General features: G+C 44.4%; 1 protein-coding gene and 1 long non-coding RNA gene across 4 annotated transcripts in view; one reads left to right on the plus strand and one right to left on the minus strand.

Moving 5' to 3' along the window:
- GPR153 (G protein-coupled receptor 153) overlaps positions 1–20,170 on the minus strand; it is a 140,829-nt gene that overhangs the window by 80,212 nt on the left and 40,447 nt on the right. The gene's annotated exons all lie outside the window — the stretch shown is intronic.
- The window catches only part of LOC143764607 (uncharacterized), an 83,373-nt gene continuing 74,642 nt past the window's right edge, over positions 11,440–20,170 (plus strand). The window contains exons 1-3 of one of the 2 annotated variants that reach the window (XR_013213232.1): positions 11,440–11,498; positions 11,988–12,113; positions 18,281–18,398. This is a non-coding gene — a long non-coding RNA (uncharacterized LOC143764607). Of the gene's footprint in view, positions 11,499–11,987; positions 12,114–18,280; positions 18,399–20,170 lie in introns of those variants that run through there. The other variant, XR_013213231.1, reaches the window with a different exon arrangement.

Consider the following 20,170-nt stretch of genomic DNA (forward strand, 5'->3'; position numbering starts at 1 on the left):
GATGTCGATCCGGTCCGCTGACAAGAACGCTGGGGTCGGCTGCTGCTCGGACCGCGGCTCCTCCAATGCGGTCCTCGAACGCGGCTCCGCTCGCTGTGGTCCCTCCTCCGCTGGCTCCGGGGTCGGGATTGGTGGACTCAGCTCCGCTATCTGTTCCAGGGGCTTCGAGTCCGCCTCCGATAAATGAGGGTAAACCGGGACTGCTCCTTCCCCGTTCCGGCGCTCGCTGTTCTTCGTCATGATCCGCTGATCGGTGGCAATGCATGCATCGGACTCCGCCATTTCTCCGGGGCCGAGCTTCTCCATCTCCTGCTTCCCGCCGTTGCAAATCAGGGGGTCGTCCTCTGCTTGAGGGCAGGTCCTCACCTTGCAGCCAGAAGCGCAGGGGGCGGTAGCCATTTCTCGCGCCACTCTGGTAGTCTCCTCCCATGGCACGCCCTCCTTCTTCTCTGGCGTAGCAATGGCGGCGGCTTTTGGCGGGAACTTCTCTTGGTCAATGGCAATACACAGTCTCTCAATAAAGTACAGTCCAAGCACAACAAATTACAGTTCCAAGGCACACATGACCTGATTCTTCAGGCTTTAAGTAGAGCCTGTTCGTGACGCCAAGTTGGAGCGCCCCCACACCGCCGCAGGGCCGAGGGGTACCCGGAGCCGGGCCTCTGAGTCTCAGTTCTGGGGTTGTCACGGTGGCTAGACCCGGTCCGTGGCCCTGTCTGTCAGTGGGGGACGTCCGGTGCAATAAGGGGTGTTGTAACGGTGCAGTTGTGGGGTGCAGGTCGCGGTAAATAATGAGGACACCAGGTTGCAGTCTCTTTACCTCTTTACTGAAGATCTCTGGGTCCTCAATCCAGAATACGGCTCACCAGGCTGCGCAAGTCCGGCCGGTCCAATGACACTTCCAGAGTTCTCTTCACAGGAGGAAATCTGTGCCTTCCCCCTAGCGCTATGTGTTGTAGTCCTTCCCTGCTGTGCTTACGGAAAGTACCCCACAACTGTTGTGTCTGTTTCTGATGTTCCCTCACAACTCGACTAGATGATGTTCTGCTAATCCTCCGTCCCTCCCTGAGGTTCGGGTAGGAACGGCACCCGTTTGACAGGTAGGCCTGGAGTTCTTCCGGGACCCTAGAGACGCCCCTCTCCCACAATTGCCTCCCAAGACTTCATAGGTGATTTGAGTTAGACAGCCCGCCTGAGACTGACTGTCCTGCCGCTGTTTGGAGTATTGCTTGAAGCTGAATGTTATTCTACTCCCTCGGCGTTCCGGCCACCGGTAGTGCGCCTCAGTAGGATGTTGCTTCGGTCTTACAGCACGACTCCTACTGGTATTTCTCCTTTGCGTGATCCCGTTTCTCACTCAGCACAATCTATCTCTCTTCTAATCCTTTCTTGGGCACCGCCGCTACCCGGAGCAGGCACGGTCCCGTTACGTTCGTTCTCGTTGCCAAGCCTCTGTCAGGATCCCACCCCTGACAGAGACCCTACTGTATCTTCCCCTACAACACCCTCTGCCACAAGGTGTTGCCTGGTTCCAACCCAGTCAGCTTTCTGATCTAACTTCCTGCCTGACCCCCAGTTTACCCACTGTGGTGGGGAGTGGCCTAATGAATAGCACCCTTAGCTCCCCCCGGAGGCCCGGCTGTGAAATGTATTGGTGTCTGTGATACCTGATCAGATGAACTCCTTCAGTGCCATCGGACGCACCATAGCTCCCCATAGTGGCGGAGCCACAGTACTGCAACGACCAGGACTCTGGGGCGCTGCACTCGCCCCCAGTGATAACAACTCATATAGGGAGAAGAAGTGCTCGCCCCCAGTGATAACAACTCATATAGTGAGAAGTGCTCGCCCCCAGTGATAACAACTCATATAGGGAGAAGAAGTGCTCACCCCCAGTGATAACAACTCATATAGGGAGAAGTGCTCACCCCCAGTGATAATAACTCATATAGGGAGAAGTGATCGCTCCCAGTGATAACTCATATAGTGAGAAGTGCTCACCCCCAGTGATAACAACTCATATAGTGAGAAGTGCTCACCCCCAGTGATAACAACTCATATAGGGAGAAGAAGTGCTCGCCCCCAGTGATAACAACTCATATAGGGAGAAGTGCTCACCCCCAGTGATAACAACTCATATAGGGAGAAGTGCTCGCCCCCAGTGATAACAAATATAGGGAGAAGAAGTGCTCGCCCCCAGTGATAACAACTCATATAGTGAGAAGTGCTCGCCCCCAGTGATAACAACTCATATAGGGAGAAGAAGTGCTCGCCCCCAGTGATAACAACTCATATAGTGAGAAGTGCTCGCCCCCAGTGATAACAACTCATATAGTGAGAAGTGCTCACCCCCAGTGATAACAACTCATATAGTGAGAAGTGCTCACCCCCAGTGATAACAACTCATATAGGGAGAAGAAGTGCTCGCCCCCAGTGATAACAACTCATATAGGGAGAAGAAGTGCTCTACCCCAGTGATAACAACTCATATAGGGAGAAGTGCTCGCCCCCAGTGATAACAACTCATATAGGGAGAAGTGCTCGCCCCCAGTGATAACAACTCATATAGGGAGAAGTGCTCGCCCCCAGTGATAACAACTCATAGAGGGAGAAGTGCTCGCCCCAGGGATAACAACTCATATAGGGAGAAGAAGTGCTCACCCCAGTAATAGCAACTCATTCAAGTACAAGAAGTGCTCGCCCCCAGTGAAAAGTCATACAGGGAGAAGAAGTGCTCACCCCCATGATAAAACTCTTACAGGGAGAAGAGCATGCCTCCAGTGAACTTGGACTTGCCTAAAGTTAACTCATCAAACTGTCAAATACTTTCGGTGCCAATATCTCTGCAATTGAGAGGTGAAATAGTAAAAAAAAGGTTTACTCCTTTCTGCAAACACTATTACTTTGTGTGTCCAGCTCCAGCTCAACATAAAAAATTTGGTGAAAGGTCTTATCTTCCAACAGTCAATTGGGTTAAATCTCTCCCGCTTATTTCCACTAGTGCACTGGTTTATAATAACCTGAAGAAAACAGACCACTTCCCACACCACAGGTCAGCTAGTCCCCCATCCGCTTGTCCCTTTTTCTCTGTTCCACAGTGCTCACTGCCCCACACATGGCCTCCAATCAGGCTTACATAGCTCACAGACTTTAGAAGACACACTGCCTTTTCATTTGTACACTCTGACATTGGTGGCACCAATTTGACACCTATAGGCCTCTATCTTAACATTAACGTACCGACCGTGCAATTTCCACTCATGCACACCATCACTCATTACAGCTTCCATCCAATGGTCATGCTCCTCGCTAAACTAGTCCAGACCTGCTGCACTCGCTGATCTATGAAAAGTTCCTCAACTCACAAACACCATCTTCTCAGTGAATAGACTCAGGCTCTCACTCATTTTTTCGTCCCTTGTCCCTCTGACTCACTTGATACTTGAAATCCCAGTCTACTCACTTCACACAATTTAAGCAGGGTCCCCTAACACAACATGTGGCTGCAGCCACACACTCACTCACTTTCTGCTACCAGCTCCCTTATATCATCTTCTGGTTGGAAAGATATTACATGCAGATATACAATCTAGATACCTGTAAATATTAATCTTCAGCATGACCACACCGTGTCTACCACAGCCTCCTTTAGACATACACTAGCTTATTCGAGATTGATGAGGCTTCTAATGTCGAAAACACACATCCACAAAGTATTTACTAGGAAGATAAGAATGTCCATTAATCATGCTGAATAAACCACAATGACATTGAGCACTTGACAATATTGCCACTTATATAAATGCAGTAATTAACAAAAAGGAAAAATAACAGTGATTGGGACGAGTTCTCCGAGTCAGTGCTGAACATCCTGTTATGGATTAATATGTCTGGCTCCAGTCGACATCAAGCTGGCCGCAAAATACACTCACACTACACCATTTTTTCTCTCTCCTTTAGTCATAATGAGACATAATATCAGTAAATTACAGGAGAAGACAGCGGTGTGACAACTTCACAACAATTTACTACCACCACATGGAAATTAATGCATCCAGGAACAAATAATACATAATAGAGCTGCGGTCTAATGGTGGAAGACAACCATTAATATAGACCCTATGCGGCCCAGGGGTCATCTATAAGGTCTAGTGAGGAACAGTAATGGCCGCCTTGTCTTCATTTTATTATTTGGAATAGGAAAATGTCATCTTAAATGTGATTACTTTTCTTTAGAGGCATGAAATGTGTTATTTATGATACTATAATCCTCTCCACTGCCTTTCAGCCCTTTTCAGCATTAGGACACATTGTGACTGCTGCCCCTGCGCCCCCTTTGGATGTATATCTTATATATATTCTGAGATGTAGCCATAGGAGTTGTCCTGCCAATAGAGATGTAATTTGGACTGGGTCTGCTGAGTTCTCTTAGCCAGAAGAAAAAAAATAGTTGAGCAGTATGGTGGCTGTGGATAAGTTCAAGACAGAAGTGGAGGCAGCATTGTGGGACGATAATAAGTATAATATGGGCACTGTTCATAATTTTATATTTTGTATTGTAGATGCTATATGGGCATTGATGAAAACTGTGTGGATACTTCTTTATATTGTGTGCAGGATATTGTATGCGTATATTGTGTTGCACCACCCTATATCTGCTCCTCATCGCTGTCTACATCTCCACCCTCATCTCTATTTATCACCCTACCCATTTTCTCCATAGTTCTGCACCAACCTACATCTCCTCCCTCATCTGTTTATCACTCCACCCATCCTCTCCATAGTTGTGCACAGCCATTCATCTCATCCCTTTTTTATGTCTACCACCAGTCCTCTCCATAGTGCTGCTCCGCTCTACATCTCCTCCACATCTTTGTCAACTTCTCCTCCGTACCCATCCTCTCCACAGTGCTGCAGTGTGCTACATCTTCTTATCATCTCTGTCTACATCTCATCCTTCATCTCTGTCTATCACCCTACACATCCTCTCCACAGCACTGCACAGCCCTAACACCACTTCCCTGATGTCGGTCTGCCACAATAACCGTGCTGTCCACAGTGCTGCACTGCCCTACATCTCCTCTCTCATCTATGTCTACCACCTGTCTCCTCCACAGTGCTGCACCACAATATATTTCCTCTCTAATGTATGTCTACCACCCATCCTCTCCACAGCTCTGCACCCTCCTATATCTCTTCCCTCATTTATGTGTACCACCCATCCTCTCCACAGTGCTGCATTACCCTATAGCTCCTCCCTTATTTCTGTCTACCACTGGTCCTCCCCACAGTGCTGCAGCACACGACATCTCCTCCTACATCTCTTTCTACCACCCTACCGATGTTCTCCAGAGTGCTGCACCATCCTACATCTCCTCGATAATCTGTCTACCATCCTACCCATCCTCTCTACAGTGCTGCAGCACCCGACATCTCCGTCTACATCTATTTCTACCACCCTACACGTTCTTTGCGTTCTGATAATTATCCAATACTCCTAAAACCTCTTTCATAATACAGGCCTCCCACTCCCATCCCCAAGACTTGTCTCGTGCTGCATCAGTTCTCCGGAATTCACTACCTGTGGCAATCAGGTTAATTTCTAGAGTACACAGTAATAAGCATGCCCCTAAAACAATTATTTTAAGACAGGCCTATCACAACAACTCACTAATCTAACTTTTCTCTATACTCCTACATTATTCTCAGAATCGTGTTCTCTCAACTGTAACCACACCTTCCATGCACTCAGGATCTCGACATACACACATATTGATTAATAACTGGTCCATGCCACTTTACATGAGCACCCTTATACAATATGGCCGGTTCATACCATACTAGCACTTTGCACCCTCTAGTCTCCAGCGTTTCCTCATAGAGTGTAAGCTCTTGAGTTCATGGTCCTCATTCCTCTTGATGGAATTGCTGAATTATGTGTTATGTCTGATATTGATTGTGCCCGTATCTCTGAATTGTAAAGTGCTACTAATATGTTGGTGCTATGGACGCTGCTTATTATTGTTTAAGTACATCTGTATGTTTTAGGCTGGGGTCACACATGCGTGTTTTACGTACGTAAGAGCGCAAAAACTACGTACGTAAAACTCGCATTACATACGGCACAATGCTTCTCAATGGGGCTGCTCCTATCAGCCGTATATTACGGATCCGTAATATACGGCTTTCTACGGCCGTACAAAATCGCAGCATACTGCGTTTGTCAGCGTATTGCGCAAATAATACGCCAATGAAAGTCTATGGGGGCGAGAAAAATACGGATTCCACACGGACCTGCAGTGTGACTTGCGAGAAATACGCAGCGCTGTTAGTGAAAAGTCGGTAATTCAATTGCCGGCTTTTCATTTCTCCTGCACAAACACGACAGGATATGAGACATGGTTTACATACAGTAAACCATCTCATATCCCCTTTTTTTTGCATATTCCACACTACTAATGTTAGTAGTGTGTATGTGCAAAATTTCAGCGCTGTAGCTGCTAAAATAAAGGGTTAAATGGCAGAAAAATTTATTAATCCATTATTAATCTGGCTTAATGTCACCTTACAATAGCAAGGTGGCATTAACCCTTCATTACCCCATATCCCACCGCTACAGGGAGTGGGAAGAGAGTGGCCAAGTGCCAGAATAGGCGCATCTTCCAGATGTGTCTTTTCTGGGGTGGCTGGGGGCAGATGTTTGTAGCCACGGGGGGGCCAATAACCATGGACCCTCTCCTGGCTATTAATATCTGCCCTCGGTCACTGGCTTTACCATTCTGGCGGAGAAAATTGCGCGGGAGCCCACGCCATTTTTTTCCGCCATTTAACCCTTTATTTCAGCAGCTACAGCGCTGAAATTTTGCACATACACACTACTAACATTAGTAGTGTGGAATATGCAAAAAAAAAGGGGATATGAGATGGTTTACTATATGTAAACCATGTCTCATATCCTGTCGGGTTTGTGCAGGAGAAATGCAAAGCCGGCAATTGAATTCCCGACTTTTCACAGATCTCGCGCTGAATGAAATCTAAATACAGAATATATATATATGTGTCTCAATGACATATATATATATATATATACTGTATATATGTTTTCCCTAACATTTGAGCACATAAATCCATTAGATGTCGGTTTTTCAAGCCTGCGCGAAAATCTCGCAGTACGGATGGCATACGGATTACATACGGAGGATGCCATGCGCAAAATACGCTGACACACCCTGCCTACGGATCACTATTTTGGGAACATTTCTCCGTATTACGGCCGTAGTACGGACGTATAATACGTGGCGTATTGTCTTACGCCATGTGTGACCCCAGCCTTATAGATACTGCATAATAATGTACTGGCATTACTAAATAGTGTATGGAAACGGATGTAAATAGTATGTGCACAGCTCTAAATTACAGGAGCACTAGTGAACACTGTATGGGCATTTAATTATATGTACCATACATTGTATCGGCATTGTTGGATATGCACTGCATGCCGACTATGTGTTGTACAGTATGTGCATGTACTGTATATATATATATATATATATATATATATATATATATATATATATATATATACACACATATATGTACTGCATGAGCAGTTTAGACCAGTATTTTATTTTCTATTTTGTATTGTCACTGCTGTATATTATATTACCATTATTTTATATATTATAGCAACAGTATATCCTATATGGAAATAGATATGACTGGTGCAACTGTAGAAACACTTATAAATAGGCAACTATTTAAAAATGTCTTCTCTGCGAGGTTACTATGGTGCCATGGTGGGGTTGAAAAGCCATGGGCGTCACATGCTGACATACAATAACAACTAAGTATAGTGTTGATTATAAAGGGATGTAAAAAAAGTGTAAAGAGGACCTGTAACGTGCTCAACAGATTGAGTTAAATACCTTGGAAAATTCCCTGACCTCTCCTGATTCTGCTGGTTTTTTTTTCTGCTTTGCGCTGCATTGTTCCATTAGTGAGATATTCACATTTTATGATTTTATAGCACAGTATGTGAAATCTCTGCTTGCAGTGCAACTGGGCGTTTCTTCAGAGTCTTCTTGGAGGGCGTGTGCTTTCATCCTCTATCCTAGATGCTGCCAATGACAGCTTGGCAGTGTTTGAAACTGTTGGTGCTGTGACTGGCAACATCTGGGAGGGAGAAAACGCCCAGTTGCACTGCAAGAAGAGATTTCACATATTGTGCTCCAGAAGAAGCAAATGTGAATATCTCTGCAATGGAGCGACACAGTGCAAAGCGGTAAAAAACTACAGAATCAGGGGAGCTCTGGGATTTTTACAAGATATTTACTCAAATTTTTAAGAAAGTGGCAGGTCCTCTTTAAGTATAGTGTTGACTATAATGAGATGTAAAAAATATATAATGACTAGCTGTTTCCAGCCAGCTAACGCTCGGCATGCTCATTGCTATCTAATTAACGCTGCTAGTGATTAAACTAAAGTAAATAATGACAACATTCAATAGCGCTGGTAAATTAACTTAAAATGAAGTTAATAACAAAAATAATAATTAAAAATCAGAAAAATACTAATACATTTCACAGTGTAAAATCAAAAGCAAACTGGATTTGTGTGGTAATGTGTGGGGACAGAGCCTCGTGTGGTAATGTGTGGGGACGCAGCCTCGTGTGGTAATGTGTGGGGACGCAGCCTCGTGTGGTAATGTGTGAGGACAGAGCCTCGTGTGGTAATGTGTGGGGACGGCGCCTCGTGTGGTAATGTAGAGGGACGGAGCCTCATATGGTAATGTGTGGGGACAGAGCCTCGTGTGGTAATGTGTGAGGATGGAGCCTCGTATGGTAATGTGTGGGGACAGAGCCTTGTGTGGTAATGTGGGGGGACGGAGCCTCGTGTGGTAATGTGTGGGGACGGAGCCTCGTGTGGTAATGTGGGGGGGCGGGATTATGTGTGGTAATGTGGTGGGGGGGCGGGATTGTGTGTGGTAATGTGGTGGGGGGCGGGACTGTGTGTGGTAATGTGGTGGGGGGGCGGGATTATGTGTGGTAATGTGGTGGGGGGCGGGATTGTGTGTGGTAATGTGGTGGTGGTGGGGTGGGATTGTGTGTGGTAATGTGGGGGGTGGGATTATGTGTGGTAATGTGGTGGGGGCAGGATTATGTGTGGTAATGTGGTGGGGGATTATGTGTGGTAATGTGGTGGGGGGCGGGATTATGTGTGGTAATGTGGTGGGGGCGGCATTATGTGTGGTAATGTGGTGGGGGCGGGATTATGTGTAGTAATGTGGTGGGGGGCGGGATTATGTGTGGTAATGAGGTGGGGGGCGGGATTGTGTGTGGTAATGTGGTGGGGGGCGGGATTGTGTGTGGTAATGTGGTGGGGGGCGGGATTGTGTGTGGTAATGTGGTGGGGGGCGGGATTATGTGTGGTAATGTGGTGGGGGGGCGGGATTATGTGAGGTAATGTGGTGGGGGGCGGGATTGTGTGTGGTAATGTGGTGGGGGGCGGGATTATGTGTGGTAATGTGGTGGGGGTGCGGGATTATGTGTGGTAATGTGGTGGGGGCGGGATTATGTGTTGTAATGTGGTGGGGGATTGTGTGTGGTAATGTGGTGGGGGGGCGGGATTGTGTGTGGTAATGTGGTGGAGGGCGGGATTGTGTATGGTAATGTGGTGGGGGGGTGGGATTGTGTGTGGTAATGTGGTGGGGGGGCGGGATTATGTGTGGTAATGTGGTGGGGGGGCGGGATTGTGTGTGGTAATGTGGTGGGGGGGCGGGATTATGTGTGGTGATGTGTGGGGCGGAGCTACTGTGCAGGGGGCGGGATTAGCGAGTAATCACGATGCCTCTTATATATATAGATATTAAGTATCATGTTGACTATAAACGGATACTAAAAAAGTAACAAACAAAATAACAATAACATGAAAACAAATTTCTTTTCATTTTATTATAACATACCCTATATAGTGCAATAAACCTGGATTTAGTACACCCTGGGTTTAGTATACCCCCGGGTTTAGTACACCCTAGGTTTAGCGCATCTTAGGTATAGTACACCACAGGTTTAGTACACCCCAGGTTTAGTACACCCCAGGTTTAGTACACTCCAGGTTTAGTACACCCTAGGTTTAGTACACCCTGGGTTTAATATACCCTAGGTTTAGTATAACCTAGGTTTAGTACACCCTGGGTTTAGTATACCCTAGGTTTAGTACAACCTAGGTTTAGTACACCCTGGGTTTAGTATACCCTAGGTTTAGTATAACCTAGGTTTAGTACACCCTAGGTTTAGTACACCCTGGGTTTAGTACACCGTAGTTTTAGTACACCCTGGGTTTAGTACAACCTGGGTTTAGTACACCCCAGGTTTAGTACCCCCTCGGTTTAGTATACTCTGGGTTTAGTACACCCTAGGTTTAGTACACCCTGGGTTTAGTATACCCTAGGTTTAGTATACCCTAGGTTTAGTACACCCTAGGTTTAGTACAGCCTGGGTTTAGTATAACCTCGGTTTAGTACACCCCGGGAAGTACACCTTAGGTTTAGTACACCCTAGGTTTAGTACACCCTGGGTTTAGTACACCCTAGGTTTAGTACAACCTGGGTTTAGTATAACCTCGGTTTAGTACACCCTAGGTTTAGTACAGCCTGGGTTTAGTACACCCGGGTTTAGTACACCCTGGGAAGTACACCTTAGGTTTAGTACACCACAAGTTAGTATACCCTGGATTTAGTATACCCTAGATTTAGTATACCCCAGGTTTAGTACACCCTAACATCTACCTAAATCTCCAGTTATTGTGCAGCTGAAAACATTCTATTGTTTTCTGTTAACAGCCACATTCCTAAGTCGACTGCACAGAGAATCTTCTAAATGTTTTATTAGATTATTTCCACTCACACAATATTTTCCACTCACTCTATTTATAGATCATTTTACACCTGAAGCTAAAAATAGACGAAGCGATGTTTGAGGACAATGACTCCCCGAGAAATCCTCCTAGACTTCAATGGTTGCTATGGGCTTGTCTCTTGCTTTTAGGTGACAGAATATTATGTGGAGTGACCGCGGTACATCCTGGGATGGGGGAGTAGTAAAACATTACATGAAAGAGTAAACATCCCCCCCCCCCCCCCCCCCCCCCCCCGACCAACAACTCGCGTGCATAAGGATATCCTAAAGTCTAACGCGTGTCTCAAGGGAACAAGGCCCAAGGAATGGTCTGTACTGGTTAACAGTAAGTGTTGTGCTGCCACATTATATGACAGAGGGGGCGATGGAGGTGTGAGGAGCTGGTCTCTATAACTGCCGCAGAGGTTATGTTGCCTAGCAACAGCACAATGGAAAAGTATCTTACATTGTAAAATAGCAAAGAACCTATGAAGCAGAATTTTAGTATAAAGGACACCTTTCTAGGTGAAACCCCCCCCCCCCCCCCCCACATACGTATATAGACTTCTGTAACCTTATTGCTTCCACTATAGGGTTACACAGGTATAGACCTTTTTTTTCTTGGATGCTGTTTTGTATGATCTTTACCAAAGGGGTGGTGCCCACAGGATTCTTTTGGGGCGTATTTTTAGGGTGCACTGCAGAATTAACCTGTGAGCAACCATCAACATTTGCATATTGAAAGCACTAAATCTAAAGCGCCCCCACCCCCACCCCCGTAGTGATGCAGCTCTTCCGTTATCTAGATTAGTATGGATCCCTGTAGATTGGACTTAATTTTTAACATATTTAAGACCACCCCAGAGGTAAGACCCCTGCTAATAGTCAAGCCCAGTGATACACCATCACTTTTTAGAAGGGAATACCCCTTTAAATCACTTTTTCACTGTAATTGCTCATCCTGCAGGTCACGATGTGCATATGAGGACAAATGTGGAAAGATTACGTGCTGATAGTGGAGGAAAACAAATACAGAACACTGGTATATTGTCACTTAATGTGGGTCATTAGTATGTCATTTATAATCTTCAGGCTGGCACACTGGGAAACCATTTGTCTTTCTGGAGAACGATAATTGTAATCTGGACATCTTGCAAATTACCGAGAGCAAGGAATGCATTAGTATTTCCCAATGCCCACTGGAGGAAAAATCTCAAGGTATGGCCAGTAATTACATCCCAGGAGAAGTTTATATTTGCGGTATTTGTTCTGGTCAACAAAATCTGAGGCGGTGTAAAATCCCCCCCCCCCACCTCCGTCCCTGCCCCATGCCAACCCCACTGTCACCTGAAAACAGCGCAGGGAGTGTGTTCACAGCTGATTATGCAGAGCTCAACAGACGAGATGAGTTTGTCATTGGCTGCTGCGCTCTGCATAGGCAGCAATTTAAATGAGAAAGCTTTGCATAACGAAGTGAGCTTTTTGATCTCGGTCTCTACCTATGCAGAGATGATGACAAACTCATCCCGAGTTTGGAGCTCTTCATAAACGTCAATCAAGATGACAGAAAATGAGACGATGATGAATGAAAACAGTATTGTATCACGTACAATGCATACGATTCGCTACTGCCTTCATTCATTACTAAGAGCTGCTTTTATATTTGTATACTGTTTATCACCCCAAGTAGGGTTAGGGCTAGGGATTGTTACTGTGAGCAGCTTGCATAGCCTAAACATGCTACCATGGCCTGCAGCGTCTCCAGACTTGTCTCCATCGAGCACATCTGGGGCGTCATTGGTTGGTAAATGTAAAAGGAGCTGCCAGGAACGGATCTTGATGATTTGCCCAAGTGCAATCACTCCCTTCAGATAAACTTTTGATATTAAAATGAGCTTTCTATGAGCCCAGCTACAAGAAAAAATAGTCAGTTTATTATAAGGAGCATTTAAGAGATGAATTTAATTGTACTACAACTCTGCACAATTCTCTTCAATGGAGCGAAGCTGCATTACCATATACAACCTGCAGACAGGTGTGGCGCTCTTATTGGAAGATAGCAGCCATGTTATTCTAAAGCTGTGCAACCTCATAAAAAAATATAGTCCCTTAGTATTTCATATGTCTACATAGTTTTCTTTGCTCCTGATTATGACACAGAAAACATTTATAAAAAAGGAACCCCAGTCATTAACACAGATCTGTCTCATATGGAAATAGCTTGTAAAAAATCATCGGTCTTCCGGGATGTTATAAACTTGATTAAAGACACTTTCAAGAAATCTTTTTGTTGATTGCAAGTGAATATGAAGCATGCTGGCTTGTCTGGAGTACTGATCTGTGCACTGATGTGTGGATCAGCACCGGGCATTATTATCAGGACTGGTATATAATCGTACATACAGTTGTGGCCAAAAGTATTGACACCCCTGCAATTCTGTCAGATAATATTCCGTTTCTTCCTGAAAATGATTGCAAACACAAAATCTTTGGTATTATCTTCATTTAATTTGTCTTAAATGAAAAAACACAAAAAGAATTGTCATAAAGCCAAATTGGATATAATTCAACACCAAACATAAAAAGGGGGTGGACAAAAGTATTGGCACTGTTTGAGAAATCATGTGATGCTTCTCTAATTTGTGTAATTAACAGCACCTGTAACTTACCTGTGGCACCTAAGAGGTGTTGGTAATAACTAAATCACACTTGCAGCCAGTTGACATGGATTAAAGTTGACTCAACCTCTGTCCTGTGTCCTTGTGTGTACCACATTGAGCATGGAGAAAAGAAAGAATACCAAAGAACAGTCTGAGGACTTGAGAAACCAAATTGTGAGGAAGCATGAGCAATCTCAAGGCTACAAGTCCATCTCCAAAGACCTGAATGTTCCTGTGTCTACCGTGCGCAGTGTCATCAAGAAGTTTAAAGCCCATGGCACTGTGGCTAACCTCCCTAGATGTTGACGGAAAAGAAAAATTGACAAGAGATTTCAACGCAAGATTGTGCGGATGTTGGATAAAGAACCTCGACTAACATCCAAACAAGTTCAAGCTGCCCTGCAGTCCGAGGGTACAACAGTGTCAACCCGTACTATCCGTCGGCGTCTGAATGAAAAGGGACTGTATGGTAGGAGACCCAGGAAGACCCCACTTCTTACCCCGAGACATAAAAAAGTCAGGCTGGAGTTTGCCAAAACTTACCTGAAAAAGCCTAAAACGTTTTGGAAGAATGTTCTCTGGTCAGATGAGACAAAAGTAGAGCTTTTTGGGCAAAGGCATCAACATAGAGTTTACAGGAGAAAAAAAGAGGCATTTAAAGAAAAGAACACGGTCTCTACAGTCAAACATGGCGGAGGTTCCCTGATGTTTTGGGGTTGCTTTGCTGCCTCTGGCAAAGGACTGCTTGACCGTGTGCATGGCATTATGAAGTCTGAAGACTACCAACAAATTTTGCAGCATAATGTAGGGCCCAGTGTGAGAAAGCTGGGTCTCCCTCAGAGGTCATGGGTCTTCTAGCAGGACAATGACCCAAAACACTTCAAAAAGCACTAGAAAATGGTTTGAGAGAAAGCACTGGAGACCTCTAAGGTGGCCAGCAATGAGTCCAGACCTGAATCCCATAGAACACCTGTGGAGAGATCTAAAAATGGCAGTTTGGAGAAGGCACCCTTCAAATATCAGGGACCTGGAGCAGTTTGCCAAAGAAGAATGGTCTAAAATTCCAGCAGAGCATTGTAAGAAATTCATTGATGGTTACCGGAAGCGGTTGGTCGCAGTTATTTTGGCTAAAGGTTGTGCAACCAAGTATTAGGCTGAGGGTGCCAATACTTTTGTCTGGCCCATTTTTGGACTTTTGTGTGAAATGATCAATGTTTTGCTTTTTGCTTCATTCTCTTTTGTGTTTTTTCATTTAAGACAAATTAAATGAAGATAATAATACCAAAGAATTTGTGATTGCAATCGTTTTCATTAAGAAACTGAGTATTATCTGCCAGAATTGCAGGGGCATCAATACTTTTGGCCACAACTGTACAATGTACATACGTCCCTGTATTACAGTACAGGGTAATGAGCCATCACCACCCTCCTGCTGCGGCAGACACTATAATGTCATCTCAGACACACGACTATTACAGATGATTATTTATCAGTGGTGTGAACATTATAATGCACTTTTTTTGCCATTACTCTACACTTTGCTGCGGAATTTATTAAATTTTACATTTAATCCTTCATTATCAAATCCTTCAAATTCTTTGCTGTTTGTAAACATGAAGATGTTTGTTTGGACGCAAGACTCTGTTCACACATCCGTTCCAACATTCTGTCAGTTTTGTTTTAGGAATGGAATTCCTGATCTGTTACATCACTTATGCGGACAGAAGGAGAAGGGTACTGTTTGATTTCCGTTTTTTTAGAAAGAAAAAAAAAAGTCCTGTAAGAAAAATGTATTCATTCAAAGAAAAAAAAATCAAACCAGATGGACCCCATAATAATCATTGGGGTAATAATCATTGGGGCCCCTCTGCGCAACTGATCCAATGCAACTGATCACTTATCCTGTTTGTTGAACAAAGTCTAAGGCTGGTTTCACACTTGCGTTTTTGTCTGCAGCGTTTTTTGCACAAAAAACGCATGCGTTTTTTTTTTCCTATATTTAACATTGAAAACGCATGCGTTTTTTGCACATGCGTTTGGTCGCGTTTTCAAACGCATGCGTTTTTTGTCTGCATGCGTTCATTTTAAAAAATGCTACCTGCAGTATTTTCTTGCGCGTTTTTTTGCAAAAAAATGCATTGCTGTCTATGTAAACGCATGCGTTTTTAAGCACATGCGTTTGTTTGCGCTAAAAACGCATGCGTTTTTATAGAAAAAAACCAGAAAACACACTGAAAAGCCACCCACCACCATCAAGGTGATAAAGGGATCCAAACCCTAACCCTAACTCTACCCCTAACCTCACCCCTAACCGTTTAATGAACATTTTCTGACAGTCATATTGCCACGTATTTAAGTGCCACGTATCACGTATTTCAGTGCCACGTATGCCACGTGCCACGTATTTAAGTGCCACGTGGCACATATTTAAGTGCCACGTGCCACGTATTAAAGTGCCACGTGCCACGTATTTAAGTGCCACGTGGCACATATTTAAGTGCCACGTGCCACGTATTTAAGTGCCACGTGCCACGTATTTCAGTGCCACGTATGCCACGTGCCACGTATTTAAGTGCCACGTGCCACGTATTTAAGTGCCACGTGCCACGTATTAAAGTGCCACGTGCCACGTGCCACGTATTTAAGTGCCACGTGCAAGTGCACGTGCCACGTATTTAAGTGCCACGTGCCACGTATTTAAGTGCCACGTGCCACATATTTAAGTGCCACGTGCCACGTATTTAAGTGCCACATGCCACGTATTTAAGTGCCACGTATTTAAGTGCCACGTGCCACATATTTAAGTGCCACGTGCCACGTATTTAAGTGCCACATGCCACGTATTTAAGTGCCACGTGCCACGTATTTAAGTGCCACGTGCCACGTATTTAAGTGCCACGTATTTAAGTACCACGTATTTCAGTTGCACGTATTTCAGTGCCACGCATTTCAGTCACGTTTAGGGTTAGGGTTAGGGGTAGGGGTAGGGTTAGGGTTTTCTTGTTTTTTCTTGTGTTTTGTGTTTTCTTGTGTTTTTCTATAAAAACGCATGCGTCTAAAAAACGCATGCGTTTTACCGCGTTTACATGCGTTTTTCACACATGCGTTTTTTTAAAAAAACGCATGCAGACAAAAACGCAAGTGTGAAACCAGCCTAAGGCCTCATTCAGATGTGCAATGGTCACCTTTAGCTTTAATGGATAGCACACGTACCTGAGAGGCCACCGTCACCGCTGTTGCTTTCACTTTCAGTTTAGGGCCGGCGCTTTAGTGTCAGGAAGCAGAGGCTGGGGGACGCGCAGGTGAGTATGTACTGTTTGTTTTTTTAACTTTTACGCTGGTAACCAGGGTAAACATCGGGTTACTAAGCGCGGCCCTGCGCTTAGTAACCCGATGTTTACCCTGGTTACCAGTGTAAAATATCGCTGGTATCGTCGCTTTTGCTGTCAAACACGGCGATACACGGCGACCTAGCGACCAAATAATGTGCAGACCTTCTAGCAGCGACCAGCAATTTCACAGCGGGATCCAGATCGCTGCTGCGTGTCAAATACAGCGATATCGCCATCCAGGTCGCTGCAACGTCACGGATTGCTGGCGATATCGCCTAGTGTGACGGTACCTTTAGTTTTCATGGACAGCACTCGTACCTGAGGGGCCAATAACTTGTCAGTGATACCCTTAATTTTTATGGACAGCACTCGTACCTGAGAGGCCATTAACTTGTCCGTGATACCCTTAGTTTTCATGGACAGCACTCGTACCTGAGGGGCCATTAACTTGTCCGTGATACCCTTAGTTTTCATGGACAGCACTCGTACCTGAGGGGCCAATAACTTGTCCGTGATACCCTTAATTTTTATGGACAGCACTCGTACCTGAGAGGCCATTAACTTGTCCGTGATACTCTTAATTTTTATGGACAGCACTCGTACCTGAGGGGCCATTAACTTGTCCGTGATTTTTCACGGAGACATGTCTAATTTTGATCTGCGTGTCGGATCAAAATCGACAATGTGAGTCTATGGGTCCGTGAAAAAATAAGGATGAAAGTCAAGTGTGGTCCAATTTTAATGGGCTTTCACATTGGAGAAGGTACATAAATTATTTTTTTTTCTTCGCATATGAGAAAAGTTGATGACACTTAGACCAAAATCTGATCAAAATAATCAATCACTTTTCTAGTACGTGAGAAAAACTGAGGTCTTAGGCTGCGTTCACTCATCCATATGAAATGTCCGTGTGCTGACGATTTTTTTTTATCGGACAGCACATGAACCCATTGAGTAAAATAGATCTATTCGGACATCCATTTAACAGAGGGGTCCAAGAAAGAGATCCGTGAGACTCAAAGCATGTCCTATCCTGACCCATACTCAATGGGTCTGTGTGCTAACAGATAAAAAACGGACACGTCACCTGGATGTGTGAACGCAGCCTTATACTGTTCACAATTGGAGATCTACTACAATTGTGTCCAGTTTTCACAATGAGAGATAAACACAAGTGCACAATTTCCCTTTTGCTCTGACAGTTTGGTAGAATGTGGTAAAAGCTGGAATCCAGACTGAATGATGCTCTCAGCGGTGTGCAATGCCCGTCTACGCAGATGCCCTGTAACGAATCCATCTGTCGTGTCAGCAGGACAATGTCAGGGTCTCATATCAGCACGACAAGGTCAGGGACTGTTACATTTAAACAATGAATATTACCTTTTACTAACAGCGAGAAAAAGATCATGAAAATTATGAAGAATATATAATACTGCAACGTGGCGCTGGCATTTACTAAAGAGCAGCATTTCCTGTACTATTTGTCATGAAAAGAGCACCGGAGAAAAAAGGTGAGAAATGTACCCAGAACCAACAATGAGGAGCACAGAAATGTGACATCGATACACGTGACTGGGGACGCACGCTCTCAATGGACTACCAGCGACAGAACAATATGGTGCATGAAAGACTCAGAACACATAACTTTTACTGAGATGAAAAAATATGCAATAAAACCACTAGTACAACAACCGAGTAACCCGATGGAGGACCACATACACAGATACATATGCTCAGAAATAAATCTTACTAGGTTAAATAACCTTACTGGAGCCAATGATGATTATATATGGCAGGTAGTGATAGCACGTGGCCCTGGCACCCCAACGCGCGTTTCGCCCTTGCTTCAACAGGGGACACCTTACCCTTCCACTAGGGGTGTAAATGTACAGCATTACACTTGGTAGTAATATTTATTTCTGAGCATATGTATCTGTGTATAAGGTCCTCCATCTGGTTACTCTGTTGTTTCATTACTGGTTTTATTGCATATTTTTTTTCTTAATAGATTGTTGCATCATTTGCCAGTCTGTGCACCAAACAAAGCAAATCGACACCTGCTATGGTATGGGTTGGTGAAGATCTGTGCAACAATTTATGTCAATTTCTGGCTTCCATTATAGTGTTTTTTGGGGTTATGGGAGACCACGACCCTTCATCTAAGGGCTTGTGCAGACGACTGTATAACTTGGACAAGTGCTACCTGTGGTTTTGATGGATAGCGCTAGTCCCCATATTATTTAATCAGGCCGTGCACATGCCGATTTTTCCCTTGGACTGAGTGGTGCACCGAGTCATGCACGATTTACATTCATGTCTATGGGTCCGTGAAAAACATTGGACCGCACTTGGATGACGTCTGATGATGGGTGACAGACTGAATGGAGAAGATGGATAAATTTTTTGATTTTTAATTCTCCAATCAGATGACACTCTGATCACACTCTGATTTGCATAATTGGCCTGACTTTCTGAGATGGAGAACATACGGTTGTGTGACCTTAGTCTAAATCTGATCCCCTTTCTTTAGGAATGCTATAAAAATAATATAATAAAATAATATTGCACATTTTTCCACAGAACAATAATTGCATCCAAAAATTTACTTATATTTTTTTACATGTAAATTACTCAGCAGGGGGCGATAGAGTTTGCATCATCCATGTCATATTCTGTCTATCTATCTATCTATATCTCACCAATGCTCTGCTCATCAGTATGCAAATGCATGCCTTGCCGGCCACATGGGCGTCTACAGTAAATACATGTAGTGAATACATGACACCTACACGTCATCCAAAGTCTCCGAGGCTTCAGAAAGCAGACATGAGAAAGTCCTGGTGCATCGCACCATCTGTTCTTTTTTATATTTACTACATAAATATCCTGATAATATGCATCCAATTAACGCATGGCGTATAGAGAGCAAACTGCAGAACATAAGTGGCAACAGCTGATCTGAGAGTTATAATCCCAGTTATTCCAGTGCAGCTATTACAGTTTATTAGCGTGTGGTCATTTGTAGTGTACCCACACTGTGATACCAGACCAATGGCCCAGTATGAGCTTCACTCCCGGGGACCTTATGTTATTGGACCAATTCCAGTCATTATTTTATCTTGTTGGCAATTTCTCTGCTACTATGCCCGAGGATATATCAAAATAGTCAAATGCTTTACAGAAAACTATCCCCGAAAGCGATTGTAAAAAATGTTTCACTAAATTGCCCGTCATAGATAGCTTTATACTGTGTCAACACCCAACTGAAAAGGACATGAGGGAA

The sequence above is a fragment of the Ranitomeya variabilis genome, chromosome 4 (assembly GCF_051348905.1).
Source record: "Ranitomeya variabilis isolate aRanVar5 chromosome 4, aRanVar5.hap1, whole genome shotgun sequence".
Taxonomy (NCBI): Eukaryota; Metazoa; Chordata; class Amphibia; order Anura; family Dendrobatidae; genus Ranitomeya; species Ranitomeya variabilis.